Source organism: Orcinus orca, chromosome 18 (assembly GCF_937001465.1).
Source record: "Orcinus orca chromosome 18, mOrcOrc1.1, whole genome shotgun sequence".
Lineage (NCBI taxonomy): Eukaryota > Metazoa > Chordata > Mammalia > Artiodactyla > Delphinidae > Orcinus > Orcinus orca.
In genome coordinates, this window is record NC_064576.1 from 66,993,961 (window position 1) to 66,997,405 (window position 3,445).

The window sequence follows — 3,445 nt, forward strand, 5'->3', positions numbered from 1 at the left end:
CAATTCTATTCCCCTGGAGTGACCAGGAGCAGGCAGGCTCCAGAGAAGGTCAGACCTTCATTCAGTCATTCAACACTGACCGAGCACCTACTACATGCCAGGCAACAAAATGAGTCACAATAAACCAGGCTGGGGAGGCATTCCTGACCACACAGGGAGGCTTCTCCCCTGGTGGTACCCACGTTGGACACCAAGATCTTGACACCGACAGCTGAGCAGAACCCACCTGGTCCTCGCTGTGAGAGACAAGCATCCTTGGAAGACTTCTTTAACTCAGATTCTTATTAAGCTGCCAAGAAGATTTGCTTGAAACAACTGACCCACACTTTGGAAAGAGAAGATAGTACACTGCTCACTACCGTTTTTCCATGTCCTCACCCCTCCTCACAAAGGAGCCTCAGCCAGTGTGATCAAAATGACTCTGTCTCCAGCAGAGATGTTTTTCCTCCTGCCCTTGCTCGACTCTCCTATTCATCCTCTCTGGGTCCAGGCCATTTGCCGTCCTGGGGGACTGTCTCTGTTGGGCTGGCATCTTTGACATGGGTCCCAGCTACTGTCACCAGACTGAGTCTCATCTGTGAACATGGTGGTCTAAGAAATATACAATTTAAAATTTTTTCTATAACTTTATTTCTATTTTAATTTCGACCTGATGGTCAGAAACATATTTTCCATTTATTCTGGGTTTCCTCTCCCCATTTTCCCCAGGGTGGTATTAAAGCTCCATGAATTTGACTAATGTTGAGGGAGATTGGAGGGGATTTGGTCCTTGAGTCATCTGTCAATGAAGGTCCCATCTGTGGTGTCTACTGAGCCTGTCCACATAGCATCTCAGGTTCAAGGCTGCCTTTGCCAAGCAGAGACATAGCAGTGAGTTCCCTTTGCTGCTCCCATGGGCCCCAGCCTGGCCTGCAAACCCTCTCCAGGGTCTCAGCTTCTAGGACTGACTCTGTCCAGGAAAATGGTCAGGGCAGCCACCCCAGGACTCCACTCCAAGTCCTGTGGAGCATTTTTTAAAGACACTAGCGGGGGAATACACTTTCCACCCTTGAGGTTTTTTCCTTAAAGGAATTCCTTGTACCTTCAGGTTAGCTTTGGAGGCGCAAAAGATATCCTTAATGGGTTTAGGCTTTGGGAAACCGTGAAGGAGGTAGCTCTTCCTTCTGCCTTCTACAATTTTTTTTTAAAAGAAAGTGTTTATTTTCATCAACCTTATTTCCATTTTTTGTTTAAGAGTCTGGGGAAGAACAGAGGAACCATGGTGGTTCCTCCCCATTCGGTGGCCTGAGCAGCGGGAGTGCAGACCCATCTTCAGCGGCCGGCTGAGCGCTCTAGGCCTCGCTAGCGAACCACTGAGCAGGCACAGAGGGCACCTCGCCTGCGCATCTGCCTGTGACCTCGGATCGAGTAGCAGTAAGGTGGGGAGCTGGAGTAGTCCATTCACCCTGACGTGCCTCCTCGGCCACAGCCCTTCCAGCAGTGACCTGCCCTGCCTGCCTGGTCTCTTTAGGAGCTCTGCAGAAGTAGAGATCAGGCATCACCTCCATGGGTGTTGACATGGGATGGTGCTTAACTTCCCCAGCCAGTATCCACCACATCAGACGTGCCGAGGTGCTCCCTTGTTGCATGGATGGCAATGTCCACATGGCACAAAGGTGAGGCTGTGTTATGTGGGGCGATGGGGCTGGTTAACGTAAGAGCCTCTGGGAGAGGCTGGTGGGCAGCCTAGGATCAGGAACCAGCAGAAGTCTTGGCTCCCGGAAAGCTGCCCAGATCAGATCAGATACCAGCACAGCTCACTCGCTAGTCGGTCTTCCTGGAAGATGTGACACTGACATCAGCCAGGTTTGCAATGGCAACAATGGCACAAGCTGCCAGCAGAAGCTATTCCAGGTTCTCTTCAGATTTATGATGTAGAAGCCATCACTTCTTTTGTAGATGTACCGTTCCATTTAGAAGTCAAGGTGGGGGACTTCCCTGGTGGCACAGTGGTTAAGGATCCGCCTGCCAATGCAGGGGACATGGGTTCAATCCCTGGTGTCCCAGGAAGATCCCACATGCCTTGGAGCTGCTAAGCCCGTGCGCCACAACTACTGAGCCTGCGTGCCACAACTATTGAAGCCCGTGCGCCTAGAACCTGTGCCCCGCAACAAGAGAAGCCACCGCAATGGGAAGCCCGCGCACCGCAACGAAGAGTAGCCCTCGCTTGCCACAACTAGAGAAAGGTCGTGCGCAACAACAAAGACCCAACGCAGCCAAAAATAAATAAATACAAACATACATACTAAGAAGTCAAGGTGGGTGCCACTTTAGTGCATTCCTGCTGTGAGAAATTTGAGGACATCTTTCTCCTTCATTTGCAGGACATCAAGGGCTCCTGACATGGTGAAAGTTTCCCTTAAGTTACCATGGGAACCCAGCACAATGCTGTATGGCTTCCTCTCTGGGTAGCAAGGCAAGGTGCTGTCTACATTTTTGCAGTTGTGTCATCCACCCACCCCCACCCCAGGCCATGCAGAATGTGGGGAGACAAGGGAAGGAGTAGGATTACCAGGAGAGAGATTTTTAAAATCAGTTAATATCTCAAAAATGTTATTCAACCACATTGAAGTTTTTATCCCTAAATGAAGTTCCAAGTTCACTTTAAGCACAGTCTTTCACCTTCCGTTTTCATCTGCTGCCTCAGTGTGGCTCCATTATATGCTCTGCAAAAAGTTTGCTTCCAGGTTGACTTCTGCTCCCCCAACCCCATGCCTCTCTCTCTAATGCGAAATCTCAGCCCTTCTCTGAGGCAGCAAAGAGGTGGATATGATGTAGCTTGTTGGAAAAACCATAGAAGTCTGTGCTCAGCTGATCCCCCATGAGCCCCAACTCAGCCACACATCTCTGGTTCAATCTCCACATACCTTCTAGGCTGCCGCCACTTGGGAACATCACTGGGTAACCATTTCACACCTCCCGTGAAGGGGATTTACTAGGCTCCAGGACACCAAAGATGAAAGGCATAGACGGGCCTGCCCTCAAGGAGCTTCCAGTACAGGAGAAAAGGACACAGAACATGTGTTTCAACGTAAGAAAAGGAGCTCAGTTTTGAACATGCACTGTTTGAGTTGATTGGCAGAAATGTCTGGGGCTGTGGCTGCAGCCAGTAAGAGACAGGTGATAATTCAACACCAATATGGGTCAAGACCACCACTAGTAAGAAGAACTAACATATCTAACGCTCTTTATGTCCCAGCCCGTGATGCCCTAATATCTTCACATGCATTATCTCTTTGAATGAGGCTGCAGTTATTATTATTACTCCTAATCAAAAGTGAGAAAACCTTACGAAGTTTCAAGAACTTCTCCAGGGCCTCAGAGCTGATAGGCAGGAAGGCTAGGGGTCAAGGTCAGGCTGAAGGGCTCTGAGTCCGTGCTCCTAACGAGGGTGCCACACGGCTTG

At 49.8% G+C, this 3,445-nt stretch overlaps 1 pseudogene; it reads right to left on the reverse strand.

The window, feature by feature from the left end:
• Positions 1–1,212: 1,212 nt before the first annotated feature.
• On the reverse strand, positions 1,213–1,952 carry LOC125961945 (40S ribosomal protein SA-like; annotated as a pseudogene).
• Positions 1,953–3,445: the final 1,493 nt, after the last annotated feature.